This window comes from Sebastes fasciatus, chromosome 15 (assembly GCF_043250625.1).
Source record: "Sebastes fasciatus isolate fSebFas1 chromosome 15, fSebFas1.pri, whole genome shotgun sequence".
NCBI classification, from domain to species: Eukaryota; Metazoa; Chordata; class Actinopteri; order Perciformes; family Sebastidae; genus Sebastes; species Sebastes fasciatus.
Window position 1 is genome coordinate 28,118,491 of NC_133809.1, and position 15,445 is coordinate 28,133,935.

Here is a 15,445-nt window from a genome sequence, read left to right on the forward strand (position 1 = left end):
CCGCTGACAACATCCAGCTATGTCAGAGAGATAAGATGGAGACGGACAGAAACGATTCAAGCCGAGTTCGCCCCGTGGGATCCAACAGATCCTGAATGCCGAGGTCCAGACAGAACCTGTTAGCATTCCTACTAACCAGAACAACCTCCCATCTACCCGTCAGAAAACTGTGATATAAATATCTTCTCTGATGTGAAAGAGTTCGATGATTAGGCTATTAAAGGGGCTCTATGTAATAATCAGAAATTGCTTGTTAACAGTGACACCTGTGGCCGTTAAGTCAACGACAGTCAGCGTCCTGTTGCTCGCGCTCAGGCTTGTGCTCGCACTACATAGGCGCGAGCGAGCATCGGTCAAAACAATGAAGCGACGCACTGTTTTGCATCCTATTTTGCAAGACAGGCTTACCTACATATAACTTTTTTTTTTTTGTGCTTCCGTGGAGTTTGAGTTTGAGTCTGAGTTGTGGTGGGGGTTGGTCGTTTGTAGGCGTTAGCGGACTCCATTTCTAACTGAACGTTAGCTATGGTTGCACAGTTAGATCTGTAGCGAAGAATGATGACACATCCGTTGGATTTTCCCATAAAAAAACAGCCTGCGTTCTTCAAATTAAAAGCAGTCCACATGCTGATAGAGGAAAGAAACCCAGAAAGTCGCAGATGGTCTCTTGTTTTAAGGTTAGGTTACAACATGTCCACACATTGGCAATAAACACATTTACGTTTAAAATCTTACATACAGTCCCTTCAAATACATTTAGAGTCAATTAATAAATAAGGTTAGTTTAACAAATTGATAGTTGATATTAGATGAAAAGAATAATTAAGAAAATCCATCAACAAGCTTGAGACCTAAATTAGATTACCCTTAAATTTAGAATGAATATGAAACTGCTTCACAATCTTCCCTGGTGCTTCTCAAACTGTGAGCTGCTGAACGGTGTATTCAATACCTAAAACTAAATTTAATTGATAGGCCTAAACGTCTAGAGAGATATCAGTCACTGAATTGACCCGGTTACATTTGATTAATTTCCATCCAGAAATGTTCATTGTTGTATTCACCGTGTTCCTTCATTCATCCTTTATTCATTCTATTCCTTTTTTTCCTTTTGTTTTATCATTTATTCACATATTTTCTGTTGGTAGTTTAGTCATGTAGTTAGTTAAATACACATTTTATTTTATAAAGAACTTGATTATTTGGTTTGTGTGTGTATATAAAACTTAAATCAATGTACACCATGCACAAGAACTCCCGTATAGCATCCCTGACATTAGAGACTCAATAGATTAATATCAAATCTTGAAGTTTTTACTGTTTTACTAAATTGTGTGGCGTCCTAAATTGAATCATTTAATTAAATACAAGGTTGCATTCTGATATTAAAACAAATTGTGTATGATAGCTGAAGCTGAGTGTCATCTCTCTCCTTCATACATACATATGTTATTACATACATACATATTTTCATATTAATTAATGATTGATTATTAATCTGCTCCATGCAATAATGCCACATAAAATATCAAGATGGCATCTGACAGGCGCAGATGAGACATTTCTATGAGTTGGAGCTGTTGGAGGGGTACAGTTTATGTACAGAAGATTGTTTTTATAACCTGTTTAGTGGTACGTTATGTGTGTTCCAATAGTCTTAATAATAAGGAGATGAACTGGTGGAGGTGTTGGGGACAGAGAGGGCCAGTAGGGGGAGCTAATACCCAGGTCAGTGGATTGAGATGGAACCATAGAAGAAAAGGGCTCTATTGCATGGATGTGACAGCACAATGTGCTGAGTGGATGCCATCCATGATAAAAAGACAGAGGCGATTCCAGAACAGGTTAAAATTGTCAATAAAACCCACATTGTGAGTTGTACAGCTGGACTGCAGCCAGCTATGAAGACTTGGGAGTCTGCTGGAATAATCCAGTACCACGGCTGACTGTGTGACTGGGACCTGAGATAAAAGTGGACTTTCAAGAGAACTTTAGCAAATTAAAAAGATGGTAAAAAAATCAGATTTGGTCAACTCAGACTGTCGGAGAGCTGTGTCATTTTTTCCCCCAGATGTACTATTATTTGCATAATGGAGAACGGGAGTGACGGCAGTAAACCCTGGAGTTATTTTTAGGATATTCAGGGACTGTAGCACCGCGGGAAACAGTGAGTGACTTACATTCTGTTTCTTCCTACATTTGCTTTTGCTCTTTTTTTCTTTGGTTTTTTTTCTGCCCAATTTCTTTAAAATGTTCCTATTTGTTTTTAAATGTCTGTAAAAATGTGTATTTGTTTCTCCATTTCATTACACTGGCACAGTCTGTGGAGACAATGACTGCTCATTTCACTGCATTCTGTACTGTGCATATGTGACAAATACATCTTTGGATCTTCAATCAATTGAATTGAGTGTAAAACTCCACATAGGCCTTAGCCGGAGTCAGTTCCTCCTCACATGCAGTGTGTTTGCGTGTATGTGTGTGTGTCTGTGTGTGAGAGACAGGATGTGAGTGCATGTGGCATGTGTGTACATTCACATGTGCACATCTTCCCACATATGCAGAAGCGAAGGATGACCCCATCCACTCGCACACACACACACACACACACACACACACACACACACACACACACACACACACACTGCCATGACTCTCTGAGGCATGAAAGCAAGGTTGGTTTCGTCATCCCTGGGGGCTTTCATTTGCTGCCCAACATAATGCCACATCCCCAAACCCCCCCATCCCCATCCCAAACACACACACACACACACACACACACACACACACACACACACACACACACACACTCCTTATTGGCTATTATATGGGCTGTTGGAGCCTATGTTGATAATGAAGGGCCACGGTTGCCATTTCTCAGCTGACGGTCACCATGGTTACAGGAGAACAGAGGAGGAGGAGAGGAGAGGAGGAGGAGGAGGAGCAGGGAATTAGGGTATTTAAAAGAGAGAAGAGTGAAATGTGATGGAGAGATTGAGAGATGAGGCGGAGAGGTGATGTATAAAGACTGGATGTGATGGCAGAGGACCATGATGTTTGACAAGTTGTCGTGAATAAAAAAGAAATCCATTTAATTCCACCAGTTTGCTTGATAACCAGATAAATAATTTAAAGGATGATTCCCATTTATCACAACACGGGTCTTATTTTCCTAGTTTTGACCATCATCATTTCTATCTGTTAATAGCTGAGATCTAGAACTACAAAAAAAGTTTGAAGATATGTTCAATTTAAAGGAAGATAATTTTTAGGATTTTTAGAGTTTGCCTTTGCTTTTCTCTTTATTTAGCCTCTAAAACTTTGACAATAGGTGTCACAAGATTGTTGTTTTTTTCTCTTTCATTCTCCTTTTCCTTCTTTCACTGTCTATGTTTTCTTTCACTCTTTTTAGTCTTTGTTTCTTTCTCTCTAGCCGCATTCCTCTCTGCCTCTCCCTGTACAGTATATGATCCCTCCAGCTCCTCTCCCAATGATTCATTCATTTCAGATTTGTTATCGGGCTCGTCTGATGGACGGTTTGTCCTTTACCTCAAAGACATAATTGTGTTTTGAGGAGGACAGATGACATGAAGGGCCAGATTAATCACAACACTAAACTCATTTCTGAAGGACAGTTGTAAGGTGGCGGGCAATGATTCCACACACACAATCTCCAAGCAGGAGTGTACGTCTCCAACAATGAGATGTGGCAGGGCTAATACTGCATGCGCGCTGTGGCCTAATGAGAAGACACTCAGGTCAGGATGATGAGACGCCTGTCAGCCTCCTCTGAACAGCAACAGGCTCTGTCAGTGTGTGTGTGTGTGTGTGTGTGTGTGTGTGTGTGTGTGATCCGTCTGTCTGTCTGGGTTTTTTGGTGGTTCTTGATTAATGTGGCAGGATTTCAAATAAAGCAATCTGTTCTTCTTCTTTAACTTCTCATTTATTCATTTTAATTTTCAATTATTATTTTTTTCTTTATGATTGTCCCTTTGTGAGGTCTGTCGCCTCACTGCAAGACGGTTCCTTCTGTGTGGAGTTTGCATGTTCTCCCCCTGTTAGCGTGGGATTTCTCTTGGATGGAAGGATCAAGTGTGTTTCTATGTTGGTGTTTTTTTTGGTTTTCCATTATTACTTTTTTTTGGTACCACCTTGGTCGAGGTTTCGAAGCAAGCTGAGCCGATACTAGAAGATGGACAAACCCGCCATTTTTAAGTAGCCAAGCTACTGTCAATGGCACCCACGATTATTTTATTCACTGGACTGAGATTAATTTTTTTTTAAATGGCAGCCTGTGAAACTACACCATGGTCAACTGACAAAGTGCAGATGTTCCTCCGTTTGGTTACCAATGAAAGGATTCAGCGAGAACTGTGTTGCGTTGAAGTGAATTCTGTCCCCATACAAGAAAACTGCATTGTGCATTACGTTTTGAGGTAATCGTATTTTGTCGTGGATTACGTTTGATTTTGACGTATCACAAAAAGGTTTGTAATTATGAATGATGTTGTAACTCTGTGTAGGGAGGAGGTCGGGGTGGTGGATGGTCAAACAAACAAACACAGGACTTAACACCCAGGAGACCGCTGTTCATCACCCGTGTGAAACTAAAAGTCAATATTGACTTGTTATAATTTACCTCCGTAACTTGAATAACGTAACAAACGTAATCATTTTAAACCAAACCATGATGTTTTTTTGCTAACTCTAACCAAGTAGTTTTTTGAGTTTTTTGTTTTGTTTCAATTTACAAAGTTAACCTGGTATTTAAAACTGCGACTGTAATCTGGGAGAAAATATGTTTCCCTCGAACGTCATTGAGGATGCAGTTTAGTTGTATGGGAATGTCATTTTGTAGGAGACGGTGTTGGAAGATGATGTCACGTCAGTTTCACGTGGCGTCACTATGACGATTAGCTAAGAATCCCACTCTGGAAAAAGAAATCTAGAAATGTACCTGGTACGAAAAGTGAGTCGAGTGGAGCCGAACCATGCAGTGGAACCGAGGCATTACACACAAGCAGAAGGTGACGACGAACCTTCAGCACAAACACAACTACAGTCCGCTGCAAACGTTTGCCTTTTTACAACCTTGTTCATCGACGCACACATGTGAGCCTTTGTGTCAGCATGAAACTGACAGGGGGCGGGGGGGTACGATGGTTTGAAGAAAATAATAAGTGATTTTGGATCGCAGCAGGGAAGCCCATCACTCACACACACACCCGTGAAATGAACACACACACACACACACACACACACAATAGGCGGTGGCGGGCCTTCCTGAGGCTAAGTGGCGTTAACCTCTTTCTCTCATGGGGCCCAGACAAAAGCCCCAGAGGAGCGCTAATAATCACCTCTCAATCTGCCCCTCCCCCCACAACACACCAGTTCCAGCCCTGTCTGGGCTCCACAGCGCTGCATCATACTGGGAAAGTGTCCCACAAAATGTAAGCAAAACACAAAATGATCCAAACAAGGTAATTTTTCAGATTTTCGATTGTTTCACTAAAATATATGTAAGAGCTTTTCTCCACCAAATACGTTGAAATATGGTTGGATCAAGGTGTTGATTAAAGTTATTGATAAGGAAATTAAATTTAGTTCATCTAAAATTATGTTTGAGGCAAATTTAACTATTTGGTTTGGTTAGAATTTGATGTTGGTAAAGGTTGAAGGTGCTAAATATTGGGATTGGGAGCATTTTTATTGCCTCTTAACGGCCCTCAACATGGCGACGGCGAGCAGCAGCTTGCAGATAACGCCGCTAACAACCCTAAACTGTGCAAACGGCGAAAGTGCTGACGGAGCTAAAAGTGTTTACCAGGGTGGGGGAACCGGAGGGTGGGTGCTACGCTTCCACGGCGGCGCCGTTATCAGCCATTATCAGCTATAACAATCACATGCGCTAAAAGCACAGAGAAGCTCTGATTCCAACACACACACGCAGAGAGAGACTTCATTCTCTGCTCAGGTAGACATTACTCCTCAATAGCTTTACATAGACAATAGTTGATGATAATATATTAAAGCTCTGGATATCAAATTTCACACCATTCTATCATATATGTATCACTTGTACTATATGTGTGAGTGTGTAGGTGATACCCATACTATAGTCAGTGTGTGTGTGTGTGTGTGTGTGTGTGTGTGTGTGTGTGTGTGTGTGTAAGGGAACTGAACAGCTGAGGGTGGGGGAGGTATTGAAGTGCGAGTCATTGGTGTGTAACGGCACACATGCCCGGTCGCCCACTATTCCCTTCACCCCCCCCTTGAAACAATGCTTTCATTTGACTCCTCTGCTGTCTGTCCCTCTGTCCCTTGCTCCCTCTGTGACTGGAGGGGCAGCAGACAGGAGGACAAGGTGAACAGGAGGGACAAAGAGAGCTCAGAGATCGGCTAACAGATTTTGGCGAAAGGACAGTTGTGGTGTTGAAGGGGTTTCCTTTTTCATTTAACACAATAAAGAAAACTAGAAAATTTCGCAAGAAATTTTGACCAGTGTGCCTGGTGCTGGGGGGATGGGTGGGGGCTAGGGGTGTTGTGAATGTGGAGGGGGGGGCACATTCAGACTGTCTGAGGTCCATAGTGAGGTCATCACTGTAGGCCCATTCGCTGCGTGCGTGTCTGTCAGTGGTTGCCATGGTGATTGGGGGGCTGTGAGGAGTGTTTAGTTTCCTGTTAACAAACAGTAAGAGTTGAGTGACTTTATTTTGAAAAGTAGGTGAATACCTAGTTCCTGTTATCATACAATGAGAGTTGGGGGCTTTTAATCACAGGTGTAATTGATCATATTAATTATAGCCCTGATCCATTGAAGCCTGGTTTAGAGCATGCTGGCTCACTGAAATGGCGTGATACAGTAAATAGTGTGCGTGTGTGTGTGTGTGGGTGTGTTAGTGTTAGTCAGCCTGCTCTGATTGGCTAATGTGAATCAGCTGTCTAGCAGCAATCTGAAGTTGCCGTGGTGATTGGCCACTGCTGCAGTGGGGCAGTTTATAATAGGAGTTAACCAGAGACGTACATGTCATAAAAGTGCTTCTACGACAGAAACCGTGACTCCTATCGCTTAGATTGTTCATGACACCAGTTGGGAGTCTCTGATGAACAAATGGTGCGACATTTGGGTCTGTAGTTTCAAAAATGTGACCTCGGCGGCAGTTTCGAAAAGTATTAACTTTTTTCTCTGATCCAAAAAATTCTGTGAAATTTAATATGGGGCCCTATGGGTGCGAAGCCTGCAGTTGCTCTCACGTTCAGGCATGTGTCGCCAAATGTGTAAGTCCGACTAATTCCATAGCTACATGTTTGCGACCGGCACAAAGATGCCTACGTTTTGATGTATTAATTGTGTATGAGGAGTGGACGTTGTGGGCTACAGAGCAATTTGTTCGGAAAATTTTCAAAAGATTTCAAAGCTTTCCCGCACTCTAGCGATGATATCACACACTCTAGCCCTTAACGACCCACGCAATACACACCCATTATAAAATCTGAAACGGTCTGAAAATTTCACAAAACGTAAACTGCGATTTCGTGAAAACCGTGCCAGCTATCAAAAAATTTCCATTTGGCCAAATAAAGTCCCAAGTCTCGTGACCCGTTTAAACTTTTAATCCCGTTTCTACGTTAAAGTATGGCGACTCTGTATGGCCCCAAAGAGGAGTGATTTTGAGCACTCGTCACATCGATTTTCAATGCATTCCAATGGAGAAAAAAATCGCGCTTTCGCGCGATTTTCTCGGAAACCGCTGTGCGAATCTCTTAGTCAGGTCATAGCACACGATTCCCGATCATTCCGCACGTTTTGATGTAATTTTTGTACCTGTGCTGGCAACGCTGCCGGAGGAGTAGCGCGGCAAAGTTTAGGCAGAAGTCAGAAGAAGAAATAAACGCGTCGAATAATAGACCAGTGTGCTTTGCACAAGGCTTTGCCTTGTGCTTCTAGGCACACTGGAATAAACGCGTCGAATAATAGACCAGTGTGCTTTGCACAAGGCTTTGCCTTGTGCTTCTAGGCACACTGGAAAAAGGAGTCAAATTGTAGATGACAAAATGGAAATTTGGATGACTTGTAGTTATGACAACAGCTTGATAATGTAAAACTATGAAGTGATTTGTATCTATCTATCTGTCTGTATCTATCTACATAATAAAGTATGTATAGCTTAAAGAGACGAGCCTGGAAAAAGTGGTATTATCTTTAAAAACACAGAGCCCTACAGATTAATAGTAAAGCAATCCTGCAATAAAGATGAAAGTGAAAAAAAAGTGGGGAGACAGAGAGATGGAAATAATGTGTAGGGGCAGGAGGGGTGAGGGGGGGGCTGGATCTGGAGGGGCAGAGATAACAGCTCTCTCTCTCTCTGAGTTGTCATGTGAGTGGCGTTACAGAGAGCGACTGGCCGACAGAGATAGGGCCAGGGCCCACCACAGTAATCTGCTCTACACACACACACACGCACACACGCACACGCACCGTATCAATGATCAAATTTACTCAGGCGAGGTGTTCATCAGAAGCTGTATATGCTCAGTAAACCTCCACTATTAATCCAACAAAGCACCATTTGAGAAGATGAGCTGTGCTCCTGTGTGCATATGTTTGTATGGAAAGTTACTGCAGGTAAATTGTAAATGTACTGCCCTACCTTTCCATTCATGCACACACTCAAACCGATGGCTCTGGCCTGTCCAGCGGGGAGCTGGATATGGGGTGCAGGGTCTTGCTCAAGGACACTTGGATGTGGACAAGAGAAACCAGGGAACGAACCACCACTGACCCCTGAGATTAAAGGTCCCATATCGTGCTCATTTTCAGGTTCATACTTGTATTTTGCGTTTCTACTAGAACATGTTGTAATGTTGTAATGTTAAAAAAAAACTTTATTTTCCACATGCTGTCTGTCTGAATATGCCTGTATTCACCCTCTGTCTGAAACGCTCCGTTTTAGTGCATTTCAACGGAATTGCAATGGAATTACGTTGCTAGGCAACAGATTGGGTCCATGTTTACTTCCTGTCAGCTGATGTTATTTACATACCCTGCAACAGGAAATAAACTGGGACACATTTAGAATGTTTATGTTTAAAACCGTGTAATGGTCTAAATATTGTATATTTGTGACATCACAAATGGACAGAAATCCTAACGGCTTGTTTCAAACGCACAATTTCTGAATACGGGCTGTGTGTGTTTCTCCGTATATTGAGCGTTTTGATAGTTTAACAGTATTTATATAGCACTTAAACCTTCTTTATAATATAAAAGACTCTTTACAATATGGGACCTTTTGCAACTATTGCAAAAGACATATATTACATATACAATATTACATATATATATAATTTTCAATTCGTAGAATCTCAGCAAAAACATGTCCTGGGTTTAAATATTTATCTTAGTGTTTACTATATACTGTATACATGTGTATATGTATGTTTTTCTGTGGTTATAGAGAAATAATACAGAATTTAAGGTTCAGCGTTACTGCAATGTGTTCACTGACTCCTTAGCAACCCAACCTTTCCCACAACACACACACATCTACTCTGTTCCCAACTGTGTATACAGGAAGACGATGGAAGCACAACCTCAACATAAATGACAGGCACCATGAGTAATCCCAGACCTCCTAATACACATACACAGACACACACACACACCAGTCAGCCTCGCAGCATCATGACATGCAGATAATGTCTGCACAGCGTCGGCCGCTGCCACCACTCCCTGGCGGCGGGCCTTGACACTATAGATGAAGCCACTGATATAGTCCGCAGAGGTCCCACTGAGGACAGAATAATGTGAGGACAATGAAGTGGGGTCGTGCTGTGATGACGACGGCTGACACCGCATGTCTGTCAAAAAAATAATAAATGAAAACAAAACTACAATTACCGCCTCATAGCTGTACGCCTCCGCCAACCAGTCAAGTGTCAGTTTACATCCATGCCTGTCCAAAAGGGCATCACTACACCCAGACATTTGGGTGAAATTGTCATAATTAGCCTGTCTGTCTGTTATTTCTGTATAACGGACCGTTGCTATGGGCGCAACTCTGATGTCGGACTCTGGCGAACCGTTTTTTGTGTCAAAATATTGATTTCTTCAGTAAGTAGCCGTGTAATAAGCGAGATAATGTACAGCTAGCGGGTTCATTGTTGTGAAAGAATCCCCGATGCTGCACCCAGCATCGCCCTGTCGGGGATTATTTCACAACAATGAACCCGCTAACTGTACATTATTCCTTACTTAATCTATGAACGACACATTATCTAACTGCAGATAAACAGACAGTGCACTTTGCACATCCATGTGACTCATTCATATTGAAGCCATGTCCATGCTCACATATAGCATCACACCTCTATCAGGAAAACAGCGTTGTTACTGTACTGGGAGGAGTGCAGACGTCTCAGCCCCTTAGGAAAGAATATACTGCCAATGATGGAGGCGAAGAAATATGAGGGCATTAGATGAGCCATTTGTAACTCTGCAGTGCAGTTCCACTCGGCTCTACAGAACATTTTTCAGCTCATTGTTTTGGTTTTGACAGCCAGCAAACTCTGCTCTCATCATCTCATCGTTTCTAGAAGTTCAGTAAAAAAGCTCTGATAAACCCACTTTACACTACCTGCTAAGCAGCTGCACCCCAGCAACAAACAGCAGACAGACAAAGTTAGTGACTTGCTGGTGAACATAGTGGAGCATTTAGCAGCTGAAGAACCAGTGTAGAACACCGTAAAAGGTTTTACAGTTGTATTGTATTGTCATGCTACTTCCACCTTTGGTACTTAAGTGATGACAGCAGTTACTCTTAGCTGTAAATGCAAACGGAAAAAAGCAAACATAGGTTGTTTCGAGTCTTAAAAAAACGATTAATGCTGTCGTGCATCTGGGAAGGAAATTCTCATTAATGTACAGTATTATACAGTATTACAAAATGTGTGAGAAGTTTCCTCCAAGACAGAGGACACAGAGATACTGATCACAGTCTGATTCTACACTGACCTCTGAGAAAATAATCCCTCACTGTAGTAATAAGCATTCTCCATCAGACATAATGGACTTCTCTTCTCTGAGCCTATAAACGTTAAAAAGCTTAGTGGGCCCAGTGCACAGCCCTGAGGTTATGTCACAAAAAAGCAATCTCATTTTCAATAACAGTACACAACGCAAATGTTTTCCACTCATCTCTCTCTCAGGGAATTTGACTTTAACTTAAAGGATAAAGGGAATATTTAGTAGGTTGAATTATGCTGAGATGGAGGTAGGCTAAGTGCGAGATGAATCAGTGATAGGCATTCACCTCCTACGTACGTTCAGCCAGCCTGACGAGGTGTGTATATCCGCTTAGCCTCCCTCCATCTGATAGCACCGACGTTTTAATTAGCCGAGCAATAATGTGGAAAGATCAGAGGTCACCTTCAACACTGCTTCTCCAGTTTTTCTTTCCATTTCCCAATTTCTAAAGTGATAACTGACCCTTTGCTCAGCCCCGCCAAACAGCTGGCCAAAAAAAAACAATATTTTCAGGCTGCCACCCGGTGCAGTAATAATGTCTGGTGAAGCAAAAGTACCGGAACAAAATGTTGTTTTTGAATTGCTAAATACCAACAAATATGAACAGAATGTATTCGCTAAATAAAAACATGTTGTGAATTTTTGAAATGGTTACATCTCTCTTTTTTCAATACATTTTGACATTTGGACTGAAGACTGAGACAATAATGGAGAGGACGGAGCGCAATGTTTCTGTAACTTATTAATAATAATAATTCAAATGTCATCTTTATGAATGAAGCTTCAAACTAAAGCCCTAAGTATACATTGATATAGTGCGCACACACACACACACACACACAGATACAACTTTTATAGTTAGACAAAAAGTGTGATTATTTTAATTTCTGATTATTTACACATATGATGTGATGAATATTATCAGGTCACACTACACAAGGTCTACATACCTTGTGTAGTGTGATTAGAAATGATTATTAGTGCCTGTGAGTGAATATTGGCATGCAAATTAGTTTCTGTGTCCCATTCATTGTCTCGATGTGATTTTTACGGCCATTATGCAAATGCATCAATTTGGCTGCTGTATAGGAAATACTGCTGCCGACTAAAGGGGGCTTTTGGCATGAAAAAAACCCCCCACCAAAATTCCATCTATTTGGTTTTATAAATGTTATTTGATCAGTATGACAATAAAGGCATGTGCAGAATAGGTATTTAGGAGTAGTCAGTGCAGGAGGGAAACGTATCATACACAATGACGGAATAATTCAAATTTTGGAACCACAATGCTAAATGGCTTAGGCTATATGGCGGTCTTAGTGTTAAACCATGTAGACCCACCCCCACTTTGTGACCTATCTGTGGAAATTGTCAACTGTTTTATCTAGGAACACACATGGACAGTGTTGATTCTGAAATCCGTCAGTCAGAGACTGTTTTTAATGAGGAAATTGAAGGGGCTTGGGGTCAGTGTTGACGTTTTAGAAAAAGTGTATACGTCAGCCTGATAGAGAGTATTCTTGTTTTTAATATCTCTGTCTGGTTTGGACATTTGACATTAACAAAAAAAAAACAAGCTGGCCAGGATCGTCATCAGCAGTAAAGATAGTAGGCTGCCAACAAAAGTCACTGGACGACCATTACAGTACAACTGGGTAGAGGAAAGCTTTGTCCATCTTTGGTGACACTAAGTTTGAGGTTCCCCCTCTGGGCGATGCTACAGAGTTGCATGGTAGCTTGCTGCCACCTGTGTGTGTGTGAATGAGAGGCACATTTTAAAGCTCTATATAAATGCAGCCCATTTACCATAGATGCGGTTACAGGTTGACGTTATGGTTAAAGGCCATACACACTATGTGATATCAGCAATCTTTTTGGGTTCATTGCATATTGAACTGTGTGAGATGGGCCAAGATGGACTATGAGTTTTGAGGCAAATGAAATAAATGGTGTATCGTAGCATTACGATGTAAAAAAAAAGAAAGAAATGCAAGCAGAGAAACCTCATCAACTCGTACCATCCATCCAGCACTTTGTTTTCCAAAAATGGAGGGTAGCATAGTATCTACATATACTGTCTCAAATACACTGTGTCTGCATAAGCCACTGTATTCTGCACCATATAGCCCCCTTTTCTCTTAGTAATCATGATGATGTATTTTTGTGGGCGGAGCGTTAGTGGAGGTAAAATAATTCTTTGACCACATTAGCTAACGCTGGCCAGCAAGTTTTGTTGGCTTGTTGGTTGGTTTGTTTGTCTGTTAGCAGGATTACTCCAAAAGTTTGTCATGGATTTGAATGACATTTTTTGGAGGGGTGAGGTGTAGCACAATGAACAATCCATTAGATTTTGGTGGCGATCCAGATCATGATCCGGTTTCAGGAATATTTTTAAGGATTCTGATCAGCCTGAGCATTAAAACCACAGGGTATAACACATGTGCAGTGTAACTGATGACGCGTTGATGACGCGTGACCCCGCCTCCTTCTGAGAGCAGAGAGATACGTGTGTTGATGTGTGTGCGGAAGTTGCATGCCGTCCGCGGTGAGAAAGAAAAAAGCGGTAGATGACGGGATGAGAGACAACGTAGTGTAACGTTATACAGACATATCAAGACTGCTGAACGAGAGAGGCATCCGCCGATACGTTACACGGAAACACACCGTGTTAATAATAAGCCGACCACCTCACGGTACCACCAGCTGTGAGCTGTGATCTGTTTTTAAAGTCAGGCACCTTGGAGGAGGTCTGCGCTCTCCGAGTGTAATTCTAGTTGGTTTTTTTCAACGATGGCTGAAGAAAATACTAGTTTCTCTGAATATGTACAGTCACTCACTCTCAGGCATCGCGAGTGTTACTTGAGAAAGTTCACATTAACCAATGGGACCAGATTGGCTGACCCCTTGGTTGACTCAGTGGCCAGACATTTACATACCTGATAGAGAAACCAAGCATGCATAGTAAAGAGAAACTGCGGATGTATAAATATTTGGATGTCTATAACTATCCTGCAGAAAAAGTCGCTATTCCAGCATCGGCAACAGCTGCCTACACGGCAAAGCAACCCAAAAAGTCTAAAAGAGAGTCTGACAATATCGGTGAAGCATTTCAGAGATGGAGAGAAAGTGTTGCTAATAGTTACGCTTCTGCTACCCACAGCCAAAGGCTCACAGCTGTAGTTACAGTTAGCAGAAGGCTAAAGTATTAGCAACATTGTGATGTAATCATGATGTCGGCATTAAAAGGGTCTACACTGATATTCCAGCCCGTTCTCACCAAATGGTATGAAATGATTGACACAGCGAGACAAGTCATGACAAGTCATTTTATGTGCAATCACAACGTACTGTAGGTCTTTCTTTTGGCATATGGTTTCACGCCATGTAGTCTGTACTGACTGCAATGTAAATGCGTCACTCAGAGCTAGTGACTGCTTACAGTGGGTGGGAGGGGGGAGGTGGACGGGTCCAATAAACACAGGACTTTCAGGACGAGAGGAAGACAGTTATTTACGTTACGTTACAAAGTTATGTTTGTGACGTTTCTTCCGTACTTATTGATACATTGTTTATGTCCCTTTTTTACTTAGGTTCCGTACTTATTGTAAGTCCAACCATGATGTTTTTCTTAAACCTTACTAAATGGTTTTGTTGCCTAATCATAACCGTGACTGTTTCAACCCCGCGGCGTGAAATGAAACCCTAGAAGTGTTACCATGACACGTGGCATGTCCTTAAAATGTTGTGCTATTTATATGCCTTCCATGAGATCAGGCTGCAGATTCTGATTGTAGCAGCAGTCCAATTGTGTCTTTATCTCCACATCTCTAAACCTTCATGAAGTTTATGATGTTCAAAGGGTTTTAGGTTATACATATTATTCTGTCCACCCCCATTTACATCAATAACTGTGGGCTGAATAACAGAAACACCTCTCTGTGTAGTGTCAACGGTCACCATGTGAGATGGAGAGCAACATGGTGCAAAATAAAACATGTGTAAAACATAATTAATAGGATGTAAAGATAGAGGGAGAGGTGAAGGGATAAAGGAAGAGAGGTGTTGAGAGAAAGGGAATAGAGAACGAGCAGGAGAGAGAGATGATGGAGTCTAAATGAAATGTCATTCCCAGTAATGGGAAAAAGTCCCTGACAGAAAGCAGGTCACTTAAATTGCAAAAGTTATACATAAGCAGTGTTGCCTGGAGCATAGTGCTCTCGACAAAACTGTTAACATTAACTTCCCAAAATGGAAATGAATGGAGGGTGGACAGAAAGGGAGGGAAGGGAAATCAAAATGCATTGCTTTTTGACCTGTGCGGCCTGGATGATGGTATCGGCAACGGCAAATACAACGCTTATGGGTGACACACACACACAGTCACAAAAGCATCCATGTAAACAAACACCTTTCGCAAAT

At 41.8% G+C, this 15,445-nt stretch overlaps 1 protein-coding gene across 10 annotated transcripts in view; it reads right to left on the reverse strand.

Moving 5' to 3' along the window:
* The window catches only part of nrxn3a (neurexin 3a), a 188,885-nt gene that overhangs the window by 126,208 nt on the left and 47,232 nt on the right, over positions 1 to 15,445 (reverse strand). The window lies entirely within an intron of this gene.